This window comes from Zeugodacus cucurbitae, chromosome 4 (assembly GCF_028554725.1).
Source record: "Zeugodacus cucurbitae isolate PBARC_wt_2022May chromosome 4, idZeuCucr1.2, whole genome shotgun sequence".
Lineage (NCBI taxonomy): Eukaryota > Metazoa > Arthropoda > Insecta > Diptera > Tephritidae > Zeugodacus > Zeugodacus cucurbitae.
Genome location: NC_071669.1, coordinates 74,611,710 through 74,636,684, shown reverse-complemented (window position 1 = coordinate 74,636,684; position 24,975 = coordinate 74,611,710). Strand labels below are relative to the sequence as shown.

Sequence of the window (24,975 nt, the reverse complement as noted above, 5' to 3'; positions counted from 1 at the left end):
TTCTCTCCTCATTTTGTCAAAAAAATTTATTTTGCTTGTTCCTTCGATTAATTACTAGATTTAACATTATTTTAACGAAATCTGTTTGGTTTTTTAATTTCGGATGATCCAGTTCCGAGATATAGTGGTCACCGCAAAACGTCTTTTTTGAGAGGAGCTCCTGGAGATCAGCTGTAGCTCTTTTGCAAATAAATATTTTTACTAGAACTAAGTCTTAAAATACAGTTAAAAGATATCACAATATGTGTATAAATTTTTGGATCAATAAATTAAAAAGTTTTCTCCGAAAAAATTCTGGAAAATTCACATTTTTCGGTCGTCTAACTGTATATAACCCCTTAATTTTAATTACTTCAACTGGAGTTTGTCCACTAGCATTCGCTGCGTGGTAAACGCAATGCAACACATATTTTTGAACTATATTGCAGAGTAAAATAAGACCCATGGGATTGCGTTCAAATGAAATGAAACTAGCTGCAACGTTTCTCCATAAAAGCTAAGAAATCTGTGGGTGTTTCTTAGCTTTGAGGGAGAAAAGTAGCAACTAGCAGTTGCAGGTTCAAGTTCGAGACCTTGTAAAACATTTTGTGAACAATTTTGACGTTCGAAGCATACTTAGGTCATTATCCTTTTCTGAATCCGAGGACCGTCGTTCCGAAATGTCGAGTTGAAAGACTGCCATTTCAGTTGAGGGCCCTGCCCTCTAGCCCTTCTCTGTCTCTTTACTCCAGAATACAGCAAGCACTCAACTGCTTTCGGGTGTATCTGGAGTGATTCGTCGGGGACACATACGCACAAGTGCGCGGGAATACTCGAACGCGTAAGCCGCTAAAATGCCACACGCAGCAAATGGGACACTAAAGCACAGTTATAGGGTCACTCATGCACCACTTGCAAGATAAATAAACCAAAACTAAAAGCAAATAAATAAAATTTAGCGCATTTGTGGCTTAGCATGGCATCGCTCGAGCGCCAGTGTGTGTGTGCCGTAGCGCCTAATGCCATGAAAAGTGTACACACGTTGGTTTCAGTTGTAAACAAAGAGTAGTGCCTCCAACAACAGCAGAAACACCAAAAAGAGCATAAATAAACATATAAAATAGAAATAAATACAAGCAAAAGGCAGCGAGGATAATGCGAAGTAAGCATCGGGCAAGTAGACGATGCAAGCGAAAAGCAAAGAATAATAAATTGAAAGATTTGAAGAAGATTTGATTGGCTTTTGTTGTATTATCCGATTTTTTTCGTTTTTCGCACAGCTCCTTAGCATTCGCAGTCGCCGGTCGTGGGCTGTGGCCGTCTTCATTTGTATGCACGTCTGTGTCTCGGTACGTTCGGATAGGTGGCGCTGGCAGCCAAAGCTCTTCTTTGTAGATATTCATTGTTGCCAAAACGTCCAACCGTTCACTCCACTCACACACACACACACACACTCTTATGTGCTTCATGTGGCTGAGTGTGCGTGTGTTTCGAAGTGAGTATTTGCCAATGTGTCACTTATCGCTGTCAGTGTTTATGCGGCACGGTGGACGACCAGCAGCGCAGCAGCCGAACGAAGTTCACCGGTTTGAGATAGTGATGCAACTAGCCCGATTAGGCGTGGTTTACGACTAGTTTGCTTGGTTTAGCGATGTAGTTTGGCGCAATAGTTTGTCGGGTGTTTGTGCGGGTCGAGTGCAGGATTTTGTGGCGCTACTTATGTAACGCTTGTTTATGTATTTGTTTCTGGGCACACTTGCCGCCTTAAACGAGTGTGCTCCGAAGCATTGTGGCAACAACATTGGGCGACCAACAACGAACAGCCAGCAGTCGCCATTAGCTGGTAGCTAGTGTCAGTTTGGCACGTACTCCTAAGATTGTCACGTTCGCGTTGTAAACATAAATCAGGCCTATTTTGTCATTATTTGTTGTTCATGTTGGTTTTGGTTTTCCTTTTGTTACTATTACGGGTGCCGTTGTCCTGCCATTTCGCCATTTCGCAGCGGCATTAAGGATCGAATGAATAAGTGAACGGCTGTAGTTGTGGCACTTGTGAATGCTCGCTCTGATGCATCAAACGCCGAGACTGTTGGATCTTGTGTTTAGGCCTTTCGGGACATAAGTTAATATCAACACCAAGCTTTATATATATGTATGTATGTGTGAACATAAATATTTGCACATATTTAAAGGAGACTACAATAATATAGTTTTGAAGCTGTGCGACAATGACCTCGCATTCGCATTTGGGTGTTCATTATAAATGTGGCAGCCAATAAAATTAACACTATTGCAGCAAAACAAAATGAAATCGATTAAAATTTAAGTGTTTCATATAAAACAATCATCTCTTTGGAGGCACTCCCCTCTCAAGAGCTCTTTGCTTATCAACTCAGTAATGGGGTGCTCTCAAGTGCTCTTCGACATTTAAAAGGCAAATTTTCTTCGGCTTTTCATTTCTATTTTGAATTCAATAAGACCCATCGAAAAGCATTTACTTAAATACATTAGAATGGGGACATAATGATACATTTTATTAAAATCGCACTTCCAACTTATTCAAGAAAGTTGAAAGTTAAGTTATTCCTTCTATAAATATCATTTGGTTTACATTATTTCTTAATTCTAATCTTATTACCAGGAACATTTTTTTAAATGGGCTTCATAGAATATATGTTATTCAAGGTGAGAAAGTTTTGCAAATCTTTGGATAAATCACTTCTCGCATACATCTGCCCCATATTTCGAAACTTGTTCGTTCGTAGGCGAAAGCAGATCCGTTTAAGAACCCTCTTAGGTAGTAGATCTGAGATTAAGTGCGAACATGGTGAATCGAATGCGTCGAGAAAATTTGCAGGAGCTAGACTTTGCGGAATATGTGGAATAGAACCTAAACATTCGGGATTTTGCGGTAAAGAAAATTCGGAATCGAAAAAAAAAACTGAAGCCAAGTGGATAACCGAGAAAAGAGCGCACTAGTACAGCCACTTGACACTGCCTTCACTCGGCCATAGAGAGAAACATTTATCATGCCAAGTATGCTTGTCATAAATTCCGATAAGGCAAGTGACCGTTAAAACTGCTTACGGAAGCCCTTCAGTCATGCAAGACGCAGAGTAAACAAACACGGACGAGCATAATCTGCTGCAAAGCTCCAAAGTCGCTGCAGCGCATCGGCTGACGGCACAGCCGTGATAAATCTTTTGAAATGTTAAATTACACACTTCATTGCAGCACTTCTGGCCTATATGTCATACGATTTAGCCGCTCGCCTGACAACTTTGCAACTCATTCAAAGGCGTTGCACAACTAATGCGTGTGCGTTTGTGGCACGCCGATGGCCACCAGCCCGCAGCCTCCAGCTTTCGGTGCACTGCAGCTAAAATAAAAACAATTTCGAAAGGCAAGGCAGGAGAACACAACAACACAAATTAACTGCAACGAACAAAGTTACTCATTCATGCAGTAGCTAAGCGGAAGTCAGCAACAAGAGTGCCCGAAACTTGCGACGTCATCCAACTGATCATTCAACCATCCATCCATCCGTCCAACCGTTCGTCCATCGAGCCAACTAAACCGTTAAGTTAGCATTTATCCAAGCAGACGCGCAAACGTTGAGCGTGGAATGGTGAAAGCAAGCAACCGGTGCGTCACTGTTTTTCTCGCCATTGTCTTTGTTGTTTTTGCTGTCGCTTTGCAGTACTTGGAAACATCCCGTTTTGCTTATCATCATTTGGTGCGCAGAGCTTGAAGTTCGGTTGAAGTTTTTGCCATCATTTGTCACTGTCTCATTACATTCAAATGCAGTACCGTAATGTGGTGAATACAGCATGTGCCATTTGACGGTGTCGGCAGCGCTGCCCGTATGTGTGTGTGTGTGTGGCGGAGAATATGAGGAATGCGTGTCACTCGCTGGTCCCGGGGCCACAGTTGGTGCTCAAATCTAGCTCTAATTCTTCCGCTTTTTATGAACTGTTGAACGAGGCGTTAGCATGCATAAAATGACGTTCTTTGTGGACACTGCAGATTGAGTTGCCTCCGCGTTCCGTTAACTACCGTCCATTCTACCAACGCCAGCTTATTATTTCGTCTTTGTTCGAGAGTGAGGCTTATTGCCCAGCCTCTGCTCGCATCCATCGCAGAGCAATTGAATTTGTTTGAACGCCACCGGAAAAGCTGAATTTATTTTGCGCTTATTAACCCATCGTTTGACTACGCTTATGAATAGGATGCCCATAAGTTTACCGATGTCCTGTTTGAACGCCTTTATCCTCTGCCTTTGGTAAACTGTTGACCAGAGAGCCTTTCTATAATAGCCACTTCCTGCTTCCTTATCATTCGCAAGGCACAAAGAACGCAGAATATCAGCCAGGCAGCCGAATGGGCTTCCAATAGTTTCATTTTATTACCGGCGTAAATGAGATTGATTTAAGGCGAGCTGGTGGTTGGTGGATGTGCCTTCTTTAATAAATATTTGTAGTTAAATTTGTTGGTCGTTGTGCTTAGAAGTGGCACATTTCTATTGGTAACTAAAATTGCATGACGTGTCGTATGAGCAACATTTTCAATCACTTCAATCACATAGTTTTAGTAAGCGTCGAAATACCATGTACGCCAGCTAATAAAAACCGCAAATATGCAAATGAGGATTTACTAACTCGAAATGTCGCCAGCACTTTGATTCCAAGCAGTTGCGGCCACACACACAGGCACCCGATGCGCACACTCCACACTAAGAGAGCTGTGTTCCAGCACTAATAAAAATGCCCAAGGCAAGAGGGGGCACAGGCGATGGAGGAAATCACACGAGTAAGCTAAACAATTTAATCCACAAAATCCATATCCACGCTCGGTGTTTGTGACTTCATTAAAAAGTTACCTTTCTGACGCCATTTGCTGCCGGCGTCTGCTCGTCCATCCCTCTGTCTCTCGCTTCGTTTGTTCGTTTATTCGTTCTTTTGGCATTCGCGCATTCTTTCCATAGCATTAACCAATAAACATTTATGAGCGAAAAGCATTCAAACAATCCGCACCTCAGCTGCAGCTTGCCGAGGCGGTGGCGATGACGGTGGTAGTGTGGGGATGGCATGTAAGGGGGTGGCGACATAACCGCAGCACAATGATAGCGGAATTTCCACAATTGTTTCTAACTAGCACTTTTATGTTGCTAGTTGCATTGCTGCATTGTTGTTGTTGTTTTTTGTTGTATTTTTGTTGTTGCACCGAAGTATTCGCCACGTCATTGCACTGACAGATTGTCTACCGACAAGCGCATATTGCACGTTGTTCGTTTTTCGTGTTCGCATGCAGATGTGCCAATGAAAGGTTGTGTGTATCTGTATGTTTGTGTGTTTGTGTGCGCGAGCAGACATTTTAGTTAAGTGCTATTTTACACTTAATATTCGAAAGATGTTTCAATTCGCAGGCAACTTTTCACTGGCAACGCGCGGCGCGATGATGCCACACCGATGCATATGTATGTATGCAGTGGGCGCCCGCAAAGTTAAGCGCAGAACTTATAACGGTACACCAGTCGGCATACACACACATCGAAAAAGTTGCTCCAAACTAAACAGTTTTGCTGCAAACTTAGCGTCTAGCCGTTGGCAGATGTTGTTGCTGCCTGTTTCTGTTGTTGTTGTTGTTGTTGTACCTGTTTTTTCGAATTTGTTATTTTGTGTACTCGCACCGCTCGCACCGTTTGGCTTTTAACTTCATTGCATTTCAGCATGTTGTGTGGAATTTGCATTTCGACTTCGACACGCCGCACCGCACCCGTCTGCCACTCGGCCACTTAGTCATAAAATCCACACCACACTTGTACGCTCTCTTACCTTCACGCTTCCTCGGCGCTTGCACTCGTCTTCTTTTTATATTCGCTCATTCACGAGCTCACTTTCACACCCATCTACTCACCCACTCACTCAATCGCTCTTTCATTTATTCATGCTCTGGTTTCCCGCTTGGCCACCCTCACGTTTCATCCGTTTAAAGTCGTTGCATACTTTACGGCGCACGCCGAAAACCAAAAGCGAAAAAGAACCGCCGCTTTGTTGCTTTTTCCAGCGTTTTTTTGTGTTTTGGTTTTTGGACTCCAGCGGTTGAACTGGTTGTAATCTCCTCAACATGCTCACATACACACACTTGCAACAAAATAGTTGTCTAACTAAGGCGGCAGCAAGTATCAAGAAGTGAGGGAAAATGCCGTAATAAACTGAGCAGAAAATGCTCTTAACGTGAGTTTAAAGCGAACGGTTTTGCTCCAGCCGAGAACAGTTGCCATCCAAATTTTCAATTTAATGTGTGGCCCAATTTATATGCCAGGCAAATGTTGAATAGTTGTTGGCGCTGGCACCTGCTAAGATTTGGAAATTTTACGGGAACTTGCAGCGATTCTTGAAAATTTTTAATTTCTGTTTCTGTTTCCGCATTTCCCAAATCAGCATCTGGCTTCTTCAAGAGTGCAAGCTCTAATTACTAATTAAATAAAAGTTTCAATTGGTTAGGGCCCGAGACAGTTGGACTATTTCGCTTCGCAAATGCATTAAAACGACTTTCTCTTTAACGGTATTTAACGATTCCATTTTAAAGCTCTCGATAAAACACTTGCCTTACCCCCAGCACTTCGATTCTAGCGATAATGATGAATATGCGACATTACGGTAAAAACCGCATTGAGAAATGGTAAAAAATTTATGGCGATTCATTAGTATCGCTTTGAATGCGAGCCAAAACAAAAACTTCTCGAACACACAACAAAATCAATGCAAAGACAGAGGAAGCGACTTGATACGTAGGACCCAGCGCTCTCGAGTGTGTGAAGTGTGTTGCAACGTGTGAATATGTGCGGATATAGTTACAATGTGGAACTGGCAAAAAGGTAATATTGAGGAAAGCAGTTTATCTTGCAGCAACACTAAAAACTCTGCACTTTCCTTGAAGAGGAGCGAAATTGTGAAACGATCGATTGGCCATTGGGCGAACAACGGGAAAAAGTCCGGAGATTTTCCTGCTGAGAAGAAGCATGAAACACACTCTGGCAGGGAGAGTGCAGAGGCAGAACAGCATGTCAGTGGGTGAGTGATTGTGTATATACAGTAAGCATTCCTTAAACAAAACTAGCCAAAATCAAATTCAATTCGGTTGCATTCTGTGAACATTTTGTTCACTTCAAAGAATATAGTGAGCACATTTTATTTCTCATTATTGTGCACTTATTTGCTTCAAGTGTCTTCTGTTTACTGCAAATTCAATGGATTATCTTCCAACGTTTGGATTTGGAAAGCATTACAATCGAAAAAAGCACTTGAGAGAGCGTGTCGAAATGTATTTGATGTTGTCTGAATAAATGAAAGAGTAAAACGGGATCATTCCAAAGGAGGAGGTTGCTTGAAACAACATTCCCTGGTGATCTACCCTAGAGTGTGAAGTATCAGCATCATCGAGAACAAATCTTACTAAACTACCAAGAAAGATTTTGGTACTTAAGATTGCTAGGACAGACATCGTTTAGTCTGTTTTCAAACTGCGGCGGTTTTAAGTGATTTACCGTAGTCGTGTCTTCATGAACACTTTATTTTGTCTTTATTACATTTTTATATAAGTCGGATTGCTTAAATTGGGGCTCTTCGTGCTATTCGCTAATCTTAAAGATCTCTGCCGCTTTCGCGAATTTAAATCTATAATTGAATTCAAATATTACATCCGCGATGTGGCTCGAAGATAAATAGTGCGGGAATAATGACACAGCATTAGAGTTGTTATTTATTCCAAGAATGCTGCCAATGAATGAATTAAAGATTCATAAACACACAAAAACACACACATACAAACATATATGTAGGAGCATCTCTGAGAGAGCAAACAAATGCAACAACGGAGTAAACATTACATTTGCAAATTGTTTGCTAATGAGCACTTTTCCGCATGGATCACCTCCCCGTCCTCCCACGGCCTCCAGTCTCCAACCGCCAGCGGAAATTGGAAATGTTTAGCGCGAAAAAGTAAAAATCTTGCAGACAACAAGCATTCCATCGATGGCAGAGGCGCTGGAGCATCAGCGCAGCGAGAAACCGGAGCGGAAGGGAAGGTGACGAAGCAATAAACGTGGATTCCCAAGCACCAAGTGAAATGCGGGTGGCGCAGACAGCAATCGCGGAGAATCGCAGCAACAATGTTGCGCCAGCCAAATAATCGTGAAGCCGAGACGAAGAAGAAGACGCAGAAGTGGATGACAGTCGTAGCAAAGCGAAATGGCGAAATGACAAAAATAAACGGCGAAAATAAAAATGCAGCTGCAAGAAAAATGCGCTTATCGATTGCACTCAAATAAATTGGCGTAAATTTGTAAAAGGTGCTGACGACGCTGATGATGATCGCCGCTCATGTTACACCGAACTGCTGCCCGGAATTCTCCTCCGCAAGCGCTTTTATTTATTCTCACGCTTTCTAAAATGTCTGCAGAAATTCCTTCTTTGCTGCATTTTTAATCTTCGATGCGCGCGCTAAGCAATAAATAAATGACAAATTTTCTGCTCCTGATGTTGCAACGAGTGCGTGGGTGCTTGCTTGGGGAAGGTCGTGTCAAAGTGAGTAAGGGAGTGAGGTTGCCTGGTTGTCGATGAAGCTGAAAACACACTGATATTAGTTGCCTGTTAAGTTGGAAATTTCTCCGCTTATTTGCGCAAAATTTATTCTCCAACTTAATTTTATTTTCACGTCAAACAAATTCGCCAACCGACGACAAGGGAAACCCATTATGAGGTGTTCTGGCGTATTTTGTACTCTTGCGAAGCGTCAAACTGCTGCTTCTTTCCAGAAATATGAGAAATCAGCGGTAGCGATCCCATGCCTGCGTAATAAGCCGCTAGCGGAAGAGGGAAGCGAACGCGCGATGGAAGGCTGCAAGTGAAATACGTTTTGAGACGTAAATCAATTCACATTGAAATTGGTTCTGCAAATATTTTACGAAATTTTCAATTATTACTCGTGAAAATAAAACTTTTAAGCTTAAAAGGTGCAGCGCCATAATATTCATGGAAACTCACAGCAAACAGTGAATAAGAAGTAAGAAAAGAAACGCGATTTTTTGTTGTGAAAGAGCATTTTTTTCGCTTAACGCCCCATTACGAAACACAGGACGATATACAAACACATGCGGTCATCCCACTAATGACTCCACATTCCCGGATGTTGATGAGGCTCTCTTCTGAAACCTCCCATCATTTTAGCAACCGGCGGCAGCTGCAATGGATGTGTGCGATAAACATTTGCGAGATGGAAAAATGAAAACTCGAAGCATGCGATGGCTAAATGCATAATCCGAACGCCGCTGCCGCTGCAGCTGCTGGGGCGCAGAGCCAACCCGGCGCACTCTGTAAAATTGCAATGCGGATGAAGGCGAACGCAAACGCATTTGCATTACCACTGATCACTTTGTGTCTTTGTGTCGCATTCTACTTACCATAATTTCCTATTTTTAGTCTTAACACACACTGTATTTTGTTCTTACAACAATTGGCTGCCGGCAGCGCGCTTGCCACAAACTTGTTGCATTCATAAATTCGCACAAATAATGGATCCTCTTACATGTGGATTTTTGTATATGTATGTGTCTCTACTTTAGTGGAGATGACGAGAAATGTTTAAAGTGCTTTTAACGGGGCTCAAAAAACTCGTTTGTCTGGGTTTCGCAAGCCTCCAGTTGATCTCAACTAATCAGCGAAATTAGATTAAACACGGTTTGGCATTTAATCAGATCTTCAAAGGTTATCAGCTAGGCTATGCAATTATTTCGAGCTATTTTCTATTCTACTCAATGTATCCTGGTCCTTCTAGTATCATTAGTGAAATACTTCAAAGAGTTTTCTTGCAACGTGTTGGAGGTGTTGGTGGCTTTGGTCAACCTGCCAGCAATTCCATTGCACTGAGTGTACAGTAATGGTATATGTACTTGTATTAAACAATGAATTCAGGATTCCATAAGGCAGCCGTTTCAGGTGTTAAACTGCATACAAGCGACAACCTGCACAGATGTTGTTATTGCAGTTGCAGTCGATATTACAAATCTTGTTTGTGCATTAACAACGCATTTCAGGTTAGTTCGGCTAGACAGCTGGCAAACAGGAAAATATGGAAAATTCATTGCTTGCATTTGGGAGAGTGACCGACCATTACTGGAACGAGCATAACCGACAGACCAGCAACACACACACACACACATACGGGTGTGTATACAGTACGTAAACATAAATGGGCGTGTGCCGTGGAATATTCGATTAGCTGCCATTCGTTGTGACTACTCGTAAAGTCGATTCAATTGCATGCGGCGCGGCGAGCCCTTTGCCAGAATCACATGCTCGGCTACTCACACACTTCGATTGGCAGCAAATTTCATTATCCATTAGTAGTAATGATTAATCACGCGCTCGCTCCCATGCGCCCCACAACCTTCGACACGACGGTGCGTTGGCCAGTGTGTGCGACCGCATGAATGGTGCCGTTAGCCGTCATTGAAGTGGAAACCCGAATTGCGTTAATTTTTGGCTTCACAGATGAATGCCACAACAAGAAGCCTTCGAATTTAGCTTTCACTTAAAGCCGATCGCAGAGACTTTATGGAACTTAAATATTCTCTGATTTTAATACAGAAAATGATTTACAACCATTTCATCGAATATATATTTTGAAGCTCGTTACAATTTCAGAATTATTCATTACTTTAGCAATCGATTCAGTTTGAGCAAACCAAGCTCGAAATTACATTTGCAAATCGGATTCAAACCAGATATGTTGCCTCCTTTGCTCTCTGTCGTGCAAACATTGCCTTGATTAAGATGATGAATTCCTATGTGCGGAAAATTCATAACACATCACTTGCCCGGGGATAACGATTGTCTTTATGATTGCTCATACATACATACATATTTGTAAGTGGCTGTTCTTTGCTGCCTCTATAAGCGCGTTACAAATCTTTAAGCAACCAGGAAGTGCGCCACAAATGATGTTCAATGGGTGGTGATAAGTGGATTCCAGCGGGTGAAGAGGATTTGATTCGCAGTCTACTCAAACGAAAACAAAGTTACACTCGCCTTTGTATGGCTTGCGTCTAGTACACCGAATGGCGCTTGGTTTCTTCAAAACTGGATTTCAAAATTAATTAAATGGGTCGACGTTGGCTCGAATTGCGTAGTTGCTTTCTGTTCTCTTGTTTGCTAGCTTTCTAATTGAAATCAAAGGAACTTATGAAAACCTGCTGCCCTTAATAATTTGAAATCTTTGTTTTAATTTCATTTCTGATAAGTACTCATGACGATATCATTGCTTCGACAAAAAAACACTTGGTTAAAGGGCTGTTATCTAACAACAAATTGTCTTATTTCAGAAGATGTTCGGGGGCTCAGTAGACGATGTTATCTTTCGAATACAATAAAGACGATTATCGGGCATGCGAGATGGGATCTCTGGACGAAAAGAATAATCTCAGAAAAGCTTCACGAATTTAACACACCCTCAGCCCAGTATTGGTGAGTTTAAGGAGGATGACTTCCTTACTTTTGCTGTCAAATCACCTGAATGATACCTGTACAAGTAATTAACGCCTTAGTATATGAGCGACGGTGATTGATTAAAACACAAATACATAAATTTGAACGAGTTTGAGAGTAAAGTTAAGATTTAAAGCAAGAACAACTTTCAACGGGCAACCGTGAGCACCCAAAACTGCCATCAATTTAGGCATTAAGCTGGCACAGGCAGCACTTCAATGTCCGCGACTGCTCTTTTGTATTTCTTGCTTTTTGTTCTCTTCATCTTCATCAGTGTTTCGTTGAATTGTGTCTGTTGTTTTTGTTGTATTTAAGCCCTTTGTTGCTTTGATTGATTCAATTTGTTGTGTGATTAATTAATACAATTTACCTTTGACAGCTGATGGGGTGCGAGGTGAAACGGACTGGTCTCTTATGGCTCAAGTCGCAATTATTGCGTCCATCAGCAGGGCAATACTAACATTAGCATAACTGTGAGGGAATGCGGGCTAGAGGGGTTGAGGTGGTGATAACATTGGCCATAATAGTCAATGACGGTAATCAGCGTTTCAACGGTTGAGTTCACACTGTGGGACCTTGCATAAATTTGTTAATTGGGCGGGATTTATTTCGGTAATTAACACTGGTTTTCCAGCTGACTGTGCTTGCTCTATCTGGGTGGCACTTTCGCACCCTTGTATTTAAATGGAATTGTGCGGCTTTGTCCGCCGAATGCGAGTATATTGAAGAATCAATGGCATGTTCATCTCTAGGGGTATATGCTATGATCTGATATGATTGATGTTTTATATGTACTTTTGAACTTCGTGTGACTGACCTCTCTCTCTTTGATTATTTTCAAATTCATTTTGGTTTTTTATAGATTTTAAATAACCAGTCTTCAAACTTCAAGATATAACGTGTCGCCCAGACTGTTATAAATGTAAAATGGACAAGGATATTCTGTGGTTGTCCAATTTCCTACCGCAACCAACGAATATCAAATGAAAACATATTTTAAACTATTCTACCGCAACTTAAATATGCTTAGAGACGTCGCTCATCGAAATTCACAAAACTACCCTCATACCCTAATCGCGGGGGACCCAAGACACACACTGGTACAACGTGCGCTCTCTACCATGGCAGTCATCATCTATTTCGTGGACGATTAGACGCCGCTTGAAGGCTAATTTTATTTTGCGACAACAAAATTTATGTAGTGTAAAGTTAATCCCATAAAATGTTATGGCTTATTGTAGGCAAAGCCGAGGCCTTAGACTAAGGCTGGCGAGAACTCTGGTTAGCATGCCGGCTGGCTTAGTGTCGCTGCCGCTGAGATATTGGCAACAAATTGTGCTAATGTGTGCGCTACTCGGCCATTCGACCGTAGACCCATTCGATATTAAGCATCGGCACACAACGACAAATTCGATGGAGTTTGCTACGGTGGCAGGCGGCTGACTACGATGGTATGTAAATGTGGTGGAGAGGCGGACTCGAGCAAAATATAAAAATCGAATGGAAATGTGGATGAGAGCACACCCATACGAGCAAAAGAAATGCTGTGTAATTAAAACGCGACCGATTTCAGATGCTTCTGTATTGAACTGAATGAAAGCGATGCGGAAAGGGCCTCCTCGCGAGGCAACGTTAAATTTTTATTGAGTATGTGCGGCTAAATACATACATATTTGAAATTCATTGTATTTGCCATTAAATTCTCAACGGTCTGCCGTTAAGACGACGTAAGATTACAATAACATCATTATGCCTTCCTGGGGGGTAGGAGTCCATTGGGGCCACAAAATTGCAAGCAAAGTTGTCTACAAAAAAAGCTCAGCCGTCGGCTAAACACAAATCCCTTTCGAGTGAAAGAGCGAATGGGGAGGAAAATGGGCGGGTGGTGTGGAGGGGACGGCACCCTAAGCCGGCGTAAGCGGACAGTTGTTTTTGTTGCGTGATTTCGTTGGAAAAAGCGACAAAAGTTACGATTGTATTTGTAAAGATTTTCCTGCTGAGATTTCCAACTCCAAAGTGTCCGCGCTTTTATGTTTCTGTTTATTTATTCTACTTGTTGTTGTAGATATACAACAACTACCGCTATTGCTTAGGTGCCTGTTACGAGTATAATGTGTTCATGCTCGTATGATTTGTTGTTATTTGCTCTCTAGACACACACACACACACATGCCAACAGTTTATTTGTTATGTAACATTATGTAACAACTAACGGTGCCTTCCCTCGGGCTAAAATTGCTCTGACAGCCAAATGATGGCTAACGGTTCACCATTGGTGGGCACACTCCGATGGAAGCCCCAATAAGAAGTGACAAGTAGGGGAGCGCAATAGTCGCTTTTTTACGGATAAAAAAAAGAAAAGAAAAGAAAGGAAAAGAAGCGCGTTCTGGTCTTTCAATGTTTGTGGCAACCTTAGGAACAATAACGGTTTTGGTTGCGATTAAAGGTTAAATGGTTTTATGAAAATTTAATCTAAGTAAAATTAAAAAATATATATTAAATAGCTTGAGAGAGCTGATTTTATTTTTTTAACTGTAGATCTATTCTCACATGCTCCAAACCATATGCCAAAATGTGCGGTAGAAGAAGGTTCCTCTGCGATAGAAAAATGTGGAATCGGCAAAAGGAAATTTCGTATGCGTCTACTCAAATCAAAGTCGAAAAGGCGTCTTTCAGAATTCTTTGTGTATATGTGTGTGATATCTTCTGCCGCTTGGCTTGGCATTGCGTTAGTTTGCCAGCCATTTTACTGTGCCTTGCGAATATGATTACATGTTATGGAATTCAGTAGTGCCTGTTGGAAATACAGCGCTCGATCTAAACGAGAAAGTTGTTATGCTGCGCTTTAGCGAGCTGTAGAAAGGAACCATTCCATGTTCTAGAAGCGAAGAGCGTTCAGTACAGTCTTCTGTAAGTGAGATTAACATCTGCGTTGATATTAGTATGCTTGTTAAAGTCTAGCTAGTACTACACTGCATTTCCATCATTTCCACGAGGGGTTCGTATCCTAAATCAACTACGGCGGAAAATAAAAATAAATAGAGGCAACAGCTCGTTAGTATGCATGAGGAATATTGGATTTTTCATGGCTATTTTAGTGTGCGGCCTCCATGTTTTGCAATAGCCTTAATTGTAATGCTTGTAAATAAGCTGAAAATGGCAGTCAACGCCTTGCAACAGCACCCAAATCCCGTAGCGGACGCAAGTACAAAACTTTCTTACAATCAGGCCCTTGCTTGGCCGCTGGCGCTGCGCGATTGAAAGGCGAAAAGCCGTCAACATTACTTTCATGTGAAGGCGAGTCTCCCAATGGTACCGTAATTTAAATAATTGCCTAAGCAGCCGCAACTTGCTGCCAAAATATGGACGCCGTTAAGTAAGAGTATGTGATATAGTGGTAAATATATTTGCCTCTGACGTTTACTAAAAACTGGATTTGGGCAAAATACACAAAATTGGCGAAGCTACAGTTACTTCATATTGACTCATACATATGCTTCTGTTTAGTTTGATAGCACGACAGCGGTTTAATGTCAGCCAAAAAAGTAGAAACATAAGAGTTTTAAGCTCTGTGCTGCGAGTATATCGAGTTCAAGTTTGTTCTTTGATACGATGAAAGATTGAGCATTTTAAGAGGGGAAATAATTAAGATGCTAAGGTTTTCGTAAAAGAAAAATTAAAAATAAAATTTCACAGCATTTATCAAAATATTTTTTTGCAGATTTTTATGAAGTTTTGCTCAAAGGAGAAACACTCTTTTCACCCCCTCCGCCACTCTTGTGTAACTTTTTCAATTAATATTAAGGATTGCTCACACATTTCCTTCCGTTCGCTCTATCCAAGAAAACCAGATCAAGTTTGATGAATTGCAAAAATTTAACAAAAGGCATAATATCTTAACATAATCAATTTCAAGCTTAAGGAACTCTTACACAACTTCCAAGCGAAAAATTTAAAAATGATAAAAGACAATGCAATCCTCAGACAAATAAGAACTCATAATCTTTAAAGCTTTTAACTCGTATGCTCCAGACGCTACTTATGGAGCTAAAAGGCATATGTTCATATATGTAAGCCCATATATGTATACAAGTCTATATACTTAGATATGTATGAGCTCTGCTGAACAATATTGTGCGAGTGCAGATATTAAAACCGACAGGAGCAACAGCTGCCGTGGGCCCCACCCCCACCGTCGCCCAAATTCCATCTCTTTTTCCAACGAAAATTCTACTTATTTTAAGAATGACGAATGACTTGGCGGTGATTTGTGTTTCCAGGTGTAAGCGATTGCTTAAACTCGGATGCTGAGAAAGTGTTGTGTAATAAATTCAAATTTAAAAACGCGAATATATCAGCGAAAGGTACTTGTGAAGAATTCGTAGACAGAACTCCGCTACTTCAATTAAGAATATTAATTTGCAGGAAAACTAATTTCTATTTTTGCGATACTCTCTTGAACATAATATATTGTCATATAATAGACATAATTTATTTGATTCGAATGACTCTCGTTAGATTTATGGATCATGGGTCGAATTTAATGTAATCCATTTGCAAGGAATCATCTAACGCAGATTAGAGTGACAGTCAACAAAGCAGGGGAGCTTGTTAAAGTTAGCTCTTTTGTTAGGGATCTGTGTAGATTTGCATTGCTGTTGACTTATTACTGTTGTTGTTAGTGTATATTTCATACGATTGTCATCGCGAATTTTTTCTTGCTCGGCTATCACAGTTTACGCGCATTACCTCAGTTATAAAGTTAAGCCGAGTGTGAAGGCGGAAATGCGCGTTACTCTGAGAGAAGACAGGGCGAAGCGAAGGAGGCATCTGGAACAAGTTCATATGCAGACATGTAAAAAAGCAAAGGAAAATGTTTAGAATTTCTGAAAAGTTATTCGGCAAGAGTAAAAAAGCTTTCGCATCACACATCGTATTATTATTATTGCTTATATTCTGTGATTTTGTATTACATTTTCGCTTCGGATGCGTTTTGCTGCAAAGCTTTAAGTTTCTTCTGCTTACTACTTTGTCAGGCGCTGCGTTGAATGTTCCACATAAAAAATAATCAATACACATACCATATGAACATATGTATATACTGTATGTACATATGTGTGTATGCCTTTGTCGGCAACTTTTTTCGTTCCCTCGTGACACGCATGACTGCGTGTGATGCGTTCCTGTTGATGCGTTATGATATGACGGTATATGATGCGAGCTGATGCTTAGGCACAACAGTAACAGTTGGCTCTGTCCCCTCTGCCTTCTCGTGCTATCTTTGCAATTCGTGTGAGCGAGAGTTCTCAATTTATGCTCTGCTAAAGAAATTAAAGATTTGTGGTTTAATATTTCTAACTTTTTCAAATCAGACCAAATTAAAGCAGTTTTACTTGTTTGTGGTGGAAAGGCCCTCATATGGGAGAAATATAAGCGAATATATTTGGCCTTCAAAGTTCAAAGAGTTTTTCGGTTCTAAATATTATTATTTTTTTAATTTAAACCATCTGTGTATAATTTTAGACACAAGTCTACTTTGTCAAGTCTACAATAAAATGCAAAATTAAAATTAAACTGAAATAATAATGAACTGCTGTTGCTGAGCATGTGTGCGATTGTATGTATGTTTTTATTGTTGTGACTTTGTTGCAGTAGCTGCATTTGTTTACCTCCACAGCAAGTGGCCAGACGTTGCTCTGCTAGCAGTTGGATGGCAATTGCATCAACACCAGCAATTTTCCTGAGGTTGTTATCTCCCGCAGAGGTGAGAATGAAGGAACCATTTTTGTAAATGCACCCGGAGTAAGCAACAGATATGACAAATAAACCATAGAATGAGTGAGGTCCAGCAATGAGGTGTTTTCGAGAATGTTTTCCTCTCCATTGAATACTAAGTGTATGGATGAAAGACTCATCCAGTTTTCCGATGAATATCTATTCCGATGTATATTATTGATTAGCAGAAAGTAAACTCTCAGGAGGCATTTGTCTCGGCTTGACTAGAAGTAAGTTGTGTACTTTTTTTATTTTTCTAAGACTAAAATTATTTGATGTAAAAATTGCTGACTATTGAGTAATTGTTATTTTCAGTAAACAGCATAGTAGAACTCGCGATTATTGAGATTATTTCTTCTATAAAAGTAAATAGAACGGGGAAATGATATGTGAGGCATGTGTTCTTTGGCGAGTTCGACTTTGGTAGAGTCCGTCATTTCCAAGCCTTTATGCAAGGATTTCTTGGATAATGATAGTCTAAGATGAAATTTGGATGTCAGTGAAAATATAAGGCGATCTGAATGAAAATGGTGTAATCTGTTGATTTCTGTGCTTTATACGAAAAAACTCTTATATTAATTGTTTTCGGAATTAGGAAAATGTTTCAGATTGTTTTAATGCTTTTTTATGAGCGATGATATTCGTTTATTTATTTTAAATTTGTGGCTGCAATAAAAGTAATATACAATGGTCCAGATTGCGTACTCACCTTTGTATTATTATTTGGATCTTAAGCTCCCTAGCTGCATTCATTCAAAAATCAACCCATTGGTCTACGCAACGATGCAGTTTCACCTGCGCCGGTTGCATTGGCCACTTCAATTGTTGTTGTTGTTTAACTCATAAATGCGCAATTCTTCTCTGTTCGACCGGCAAGTTTTTATTGGAAAAATCCATCAAACCTACGCATATTATGTTCGGGGCGAACACAACAAAAAACACAACAACGTTCGCAAAGAACAAAGCGAACGATAGTATTGAAGCTATCGGACGGATTACATGTGGATTAAGTACTGGAAAAAATAAATGGGAAGTGACATATAGACGCACACCCACGCGAATACCAGCGTCCATGCGAATAAAAATTGGAATATTTATATTGGGCATATTCATATGAGCTGAGCTCAGAGTAGAAATATTGGAAGAGAACTTTTCGAAAACCGCAAATTAAGGTTTTCGTTTGGACTCTGTTTTCGAAATTGTTGATTGGATACGCTGTACTTTACATTCGGACCTTGCGAGAAATCGACTTCGAGGTCTATATGACCATAATTTCTATTATTTTGCAAATAATTAGTGATAGACTTGTGAACACTCTTCTTGGTATTCATCTATTTGATTAGCAGAGAAAAGTGTGGTGTTTGGTAGAAATGTGTGGGCCGAGCAGTTTGGAATGAAGACAGCTGCATCTGTACGCGTTGCAATTCTTTCCCGACATAAGACCAGGCCAAATTTAGGAAGTATTCACTTATTACTGGAATCAATAGGAATAAATCAGCAAGTGCTACTGTTGAAGATATTCTAGATTTCTTTGTTGAAAGCGAGGAGGCACGCGCACTCGAATTCTAATAACACACATATACATATAGTTGGCTATTTTCGGCGACGTATGCCATTTTTGTCACTGGCAATGCAACTTGGCCGAGCCGTGCCGCGGTGTCAGTCACTCGCCTGCGGTGGCGCACAGCACTTGCACAACATCTCATTTCTAGAGTTTTGGCTGCTTCATAGATTCTTTAAAATTACTTAATCTACTTGATTTATTTCTTTCTTTTTGTTTTTTCTTCGTTTTTTTTTTTGTTTATTGCTTTGCGGATCAGCGTTTATTCGATTGGCTTAATTTGAATGTGATATTAAGTGTTTTTGTGGCCTTTACTGTCACTGAGATTTTTCGTAATTGTTTTCGTTTTCGGTTTCTATTTGTTTCTATTTTTGTAATTACTATCGCTTGCTTGCACGAAATGCACTTGCTCATTCACTTACTTCCGCTAACACGACGAGGTGACTACGATGTGGTACTCAACGCGCTTCCACACTCTGTTCGCCAATCTGCGGCACTTCAGCCGCTGAACGGCCAAGCGCCAAGCGCCAAGTGGGCAGCACAATAAACACAACAACAAAAGCAAAAGTGAAAAAATCAAAGATAAAAATGCCAGCAACAAGAACAACATTGTTACAACAACAACAACACTTTGGCAAGCGAACGCATTATAAATAAGATACTCGACTCGGCGAATAAATATACTATATGTTCGAATAATCTTATAAAATGTTCGCATTTCTAAATTTACTCACCGCCAAATATAAAAATATAATTTGATTGCGCACATAATAATACACGCGAATGTATGTGTGGCTGGCTGTGTGGTTCCAAATAGCCCATTCCATGAATATTTCTGTGTTATTTTTTGATTTGGCTGAGGTGGAAAATTCAAAATCGCTTTGCACCACACTCTTACATATACACAGCTCACTCATACGCACACACATATATGTACATATATGCACATGTAAATATGTACAAGTGTACAAGTGTATAAAGCAGAATTATGTGTTTAAGTATACATTTGCAAGAATGTTTGTGGCCATGTAGACACTTTTATATATTTTCACGAAGAGGTATGTAGAAAAACAAAAACAATATAGATGGATTCGCTGGTTGAAAATTCTATGCACAAATTACGGCCAGTGGGTGCACGCATACATTAATACCCAACACGCCAATTGGAGGAATCTACCCGATCGCTGACTACCGCTGTCAGCTGTGGTCTCATCCACGCTCGTTTTAGTTATCGCAAGAAATAATTTAGACCAAGATTCCAAGCATAGCTGTAAGGCATGGAGGCTTTTGAGGTCAGAGAAGACAGTTGAGAATTCTTCCGCTAGATAAAAAAATAGGTAGTCAAAAGAAGAGCCATTGTAAGCCTTAAATTATAATTTGCACGGTATAAAGCCGAAAAAGAAAGAAAGATATTATGTGCCAAATTTCAATGAAATCGGTCGACTTGTTCCTGAGATATGATATTGAGCCAAAAGTGGACGACGCAACGCTCATTACCAGTTTTATGCCCATCCGAGTGCAGTCCTTCCGTACCATCTTGTGGTTATTATCCGAACACACACATTTTCACACCATACAATGAGGATCCAGAAAATGTGTTAAGCAAGCTTGGTTGATATATGTAGGTAGTTTGCGCGATATGTATATACAAAAACCGATCAATGGGCGAGTCCATCTGCAATACTAACCCTCCTGCGCAACATGTTGTGAGAGTATAAAAATAAAACTCAACATTCCCAAACACCTGATATATTTTAGGCTTATGTGCTCATGTGATAGCGAAATATACTATAATTTAAGGGAACTAAGAACGATGTTAATACCTTAAAAGTGGCTCTAAAATGTTTCAAGTTCAAGTACATGAAATTAAGTCATATTTCTTGAATTTGCCTGCGCATTATTGTTGTGTACATTAGAATCACTACGTGGACCTTTCCTCGCTTGTGCAGCGTCTAATAGGCTTTTCTGGCATTCGGCGTTCAATGCTGAAGGTGATTCAAAATTAGAAGCTTAACATTTCAGCGAACTATTGAAATAATTGCGCAGAGAAATGGGAAGAAGCAGCAGCTTGAGAGCGAATAGCTGCAAATGTAAACAACGGTAATGGGGTAATGAAAACAACTGCCGCTACAAACAACAGAAACAATGCAGACAAATGCTCCGCTGGCAACAATGACAGGCTGAATGCCTCAAAAATGCCAACACAGCCCATCTGAGTGCTGTGGGCAATCCTTTCAATGTTGCGAAATGCACAACCGCAGGACCGAGAAATGCCACAGACACGCTCACACATACACACACACACACACACACACACGTTTGTATCTACAATAGCAAGAGTCTGGAATAATGAAGGCAAGGAAAGTAAAAGCACAATAACGGCTGTGAAAACAAAGGAATAATAAATACAAGAAGCTAAGACAATGACAGAAAATGCTACAACAACAGTAACAACAACAATAATACAACAACTTTGCTACTTTTGTCGGCGAAAAGACAAGAAGAAACCCAATTCAACACACAGAACGGACTTGTGAAGAAAGCCGAGAAGTGAGCGAGAATTGGGCACGTGTAAAGAGGGCAACGGTGGAAAAAAAACGAACAACAAACAAAAACAAATTAAATTGCAACCCATGGAAGTGGCAGCAAAAGCTCAGAATAATAAAAAACGAGAGTAAAATGTTCACGAGCAATGAAACAATTATTTGCAACACTTTAAGACCACAACAACAACACAAAGAACACATGTACAGTCACAGGCAGAGACCGCACTAAGAGCTGCAGCAAAAATATAAAATATTTAACAATAAGGAATTCCGAAAACAATGGCCCACCTCACCTCGGCTCGCTCAGCGCCGACGTTGGCGTCGTCGCCGTGAAATACGAAATGCTCAACGCGAAAAGCCACAGTCACAGCCACAGCCACAATGAGACAATGGCAACTAAAATCCTTTGAATTTCTCATTTACCAAATGTGGGGCGCATTAGAGGCAGGAAGTGGTAGGAGTGATGCTGAGGCTGACACTTATAGGGTATTACGGCATGTGTCATGTGGCATTGGTAATGACAATGACAATCATCGGTTTGTATGCCACACTGAGTTGCCAGGGAACAAATGAGCGAATCTCGCTGTTCAACACACAAACGAAAATACCCACACACACGCAGCGGCTTATGGAAGTCATGATATGATATGATATGTACTTGACACTAAAAACGGCTGGATATTCGAAGTTTGTATACCCATTGCTTTCCATTCATTTGGAAAGAGATACTTGTATCGTCCTTCAGCCAAGAAATTAATTTTTTCCGTAATTTCTGTACTCGTAATGCATGATTTTAGCGAGCTGGAACAGTTTGTATTTTTTAAATAGATTTTTTTTAGTGAAATTCATTTTTGGTTTAGAGTTTCTATGCACATATTTACCGTTAATCTACAGTTTCCCTCAAATAACAAAAAACAAGTAAATAAACTGTCCTCCAGACGAGTATTAGTTATACCAAAATGTGTCGTCTGAATTTCAGAAACAGCAGCAGGGGCTTAATGCAGACTTCGTTACCCTCACAGTTTGACCAAAAAATTCAATCAGCCCAAAATGGCAATAAAACCTCGGTACCAAACACAAAACTACATTGCCACCCGCATGCTGCCGCAAGTCAATTCGCTCACAGAAGGTGTCGATCATTATTAATGGCAAAAACAGACGACGGCATGTCGACACAAATCAACCTGCACGCCAGACAACAAGGGCCAAGTACAAATACACTCCAGTGCAGAGGGCCACAAGCGGTTGTGCCTCCACACACACCTCCACAACACCTGTGAGTATGTACGGCGGTTAGAGCACAGTGGGGCGGGAATGGGCCCGCAAACACTGCCTAAACTGAAATGACACACTGCGCTGACAGGCAGAACCCTGACGCGCCAGCTGGTTCACTGGTTGTTATATTGGCCGATAGCTGCGGCTAGTGTAAACCACAGTAATTGACATAAAGACAAGTCAAAGTGACACTTTTTCCAGTATTAGATGACTGTCAAGTTATTCACTACGGTCACATGTCGATTTCTCTTTCTGAGCTTTTTCCGTGTATTTATCCCTGTTCTTTGATTTTTTATTCCACCCGCTGTCGGCTCGAGGGTACACACGCACTCAGCTACGTTTTGCACATACAATTTGCTTTATTTCTAAATTTAATTGAAATTCCACTGCAATCGTCGTTCCTCGCAAAACGAGTGCGGCGGCGAGGGAAGCGATTGTCAATGGATGAAGACATGGAAGGTGTAGCGGATAGGTGAGCTGAAAAGACGGATTTTGGTTTTAGTGTTTGCAATGAGGCAGAAACAATCTCGCCACAGACAATTTATACGATTCCCAACGGTACTGTCAACGGAGCTGACTGCCGTCCGTTGGCAGAAGATCGACAGTCAATTGTTAAGTGCAAATATGAACGCTTTCGGAGTGTAAGATCCATTATGAGAATGCGGGTCTTACTAAGCTTCCGATTGGTACTAATACAAATTGACACTATTGTATTGTTTTCTATTTATAACCTGGTGGCCTTTAAATATAAGTTGAAATTTAAAGTGTGAAGAGGAACATTTATTGGATATATAATTGCCTTGCTTACAGAAGGTAATAGAGTCCAGAAAGAGTTGTCTAAACCATTAAACAAGGATTATAGATTTAGCATTTTTTTAATCAGTTGCTTTTAATAAAATTGAAAATTTTCTGGAAGACTAATATAAATACTAAACTAAATATAGGCCCGGTTCACGTATATTTTATTAATTTAAAATTTGTCTACAGTTCAGGTATTGGATCAATCAGTCTTTTTGTTTGTGACATTACCGATGTTACAGCGCCGATACGGGTCTGAGTAAATACTTCACAGTTATCATTTCGTTTCTTTTCGTTTGATTCCTTGCGTTTTCAGTCAAACGAACATCAACAATATAAAATAGAAACTTCAAACCCCGTATTTAAAATTCTAAAAACAAACCACGAAATTGTCGAAGTAAATTTATAATTAGAAGCAAAAAAATATAAAAGTTATACACGAACAGTACACGCATGAGAGGAATGCAGAGAATGGCATAGTAGACGTTACAGATGAGTGGCACGTATAGATACAGCACTACAGGGAAATATCAAATCATTATTCGAACATCTACGCGCGGAATATAAAAGGTGAGGCATTGCATCTGTTGAGAATTTCAATGTGTTTCCTTCGCTTCGCTCTTCTACAGTTGTTGGTGAGGCGAAATTGAGGATATTTATCAATATTTTGTGTGAATTTGTGCCATTCAGCAATAACTTTTTGTGGCACCCCAGACGCCGCATTCTTAAGTGGTGAGCGCATAAAAGCACGCTAAAATGGGAGAAGAAGAGACGAGGAGGCGGATGTGCCCCGAAAAGAAAGATCCCACGGACGACCAAAGCCTGGGGAAGGCGGCACTCTTGGCAACTATCGGCATGGCAGTCGGTCTGGTGCTGTGCGCCACCACAGCGGGCACGGCTGCCTCGGCGGCGGTGGCGGCGGAGTAGGAAGGAATTACAAGTAAAACGCACGTAGCATAAGTATGACAGGTTTTTCGATGGTGCGCCGATGCAAATCCTTGTCAATATTATTGCGAAAGCGGCCGAAGAATGTCTCCAGTGTGTATTTTGGCACACGTGCATGTTCTTCTATATGAAAAAAATCTCCCTCTCAAGGCAAAATACTTATCTGTTTATAAATATGAAACACGTAAAAATGAAAACTAAAAAAAAAAAAAAACAAAAAAAAAACAAGAAAAAAAAAATAAATTGTATTGGAACCACGAATTAATATTTCGGTCGCAATATTTTTGCTTTTTACGTTCGAAACTTATTTGAGTTCTCCAGCATTCGCTTAAATCATTTTAAAGACTTTTCAACAGAGTAATTGCCCAGTACAGAACCTGTGAGACGCTCATTAATTCGACCTCGCTAAAAACGAGCATTTCAGTAAGTCTTATAATTGTAATGGCCACCCCTGAAGAATGCAGTTTAATGTATATAGGCTGAGTAGAAGTACATTGGAGTATATAGCGCTCTAAAATTGTTCCCACAGATCAGTTCTTGCATGCCAGCG

At 40.5% G+C, this 24,975-nt stretch overlaps 1 protein-coding gene and 1 long non-coding RNA gene across 2 annotated transcripts in view; one reads left to right on the top strand and one right to left on the bottom strand.

Moving 5' to 3' along the window:
* Positions 1 to 19,438, bottom strand: part of LOC105213043 (uncharacterized) — a 131,732-nt gene extending 112,294 nt beyond the window's left edge. The window contains exon 1 of the mRNA XM_054228730.1: positions 19,284 to 19,438. The gene's annotated coding sequence lies outside the window, so the exon portion shown is untranslated. The remainder of the gene's footprint in view (positions 1 to 19,283) is intronic.
* Positions 19,439 to 23,621: 4,183 nt separating this feature from the next.
* LOC105212951 (uncharacterized) lies at positions 23,622 to 24,440 on the top strand. Its single transcript, XR_851750.3, has 2 exons — positions 23,622 to 24,050; positions 24,110 to 24,440. It is a non-coding gene; the product is annotated as an uncharacterized LOC105212951 (long non-coding RNA).
* Positions 24,441 to 24,975: the final 535 nt, after the last annotated feature.